Raw genomic sequence first — 257 nt, 5'->3', positions numbered from 1 at the left:
CTTTGGCCCCGCTTCAACAACATTCGACATTTAGAAAGAGTGTCGTCAGAAAACACCGAAAATGAGACATTTCACTGTCATGGCTAGTTGTCCATAGAGTTGCTTTCAAAACAGCTGTTTTTTGTTTGACTACTCAGCATTTTTATCACTTACAAAACTCAAACTCGGGGAACATGGCTTTTATTTGATGTCATAAATGAACTTATCAGCTGCCATTGAAGGCGAAAGACATCAAATCCATTTGGACTAGTATGTGT

This window comes from Corythoichthys intestinalis, chromosome 19, assembly GCF_030265065.1.
Source record: "Corythoichthys intestinalis isolate RoL2023-P3 chromosome 19, ASM3026506v1, whole genome shotgun sequence".
NCBI lineage: Eukaryota > Metazoa > Chordata > Actinopteri > Syngnathiformes > Syngnathidae > Corythoichthys > Corythoichthys intestinalis.
Note: the sequence above shows the minus strand (reverse complement) of the source record.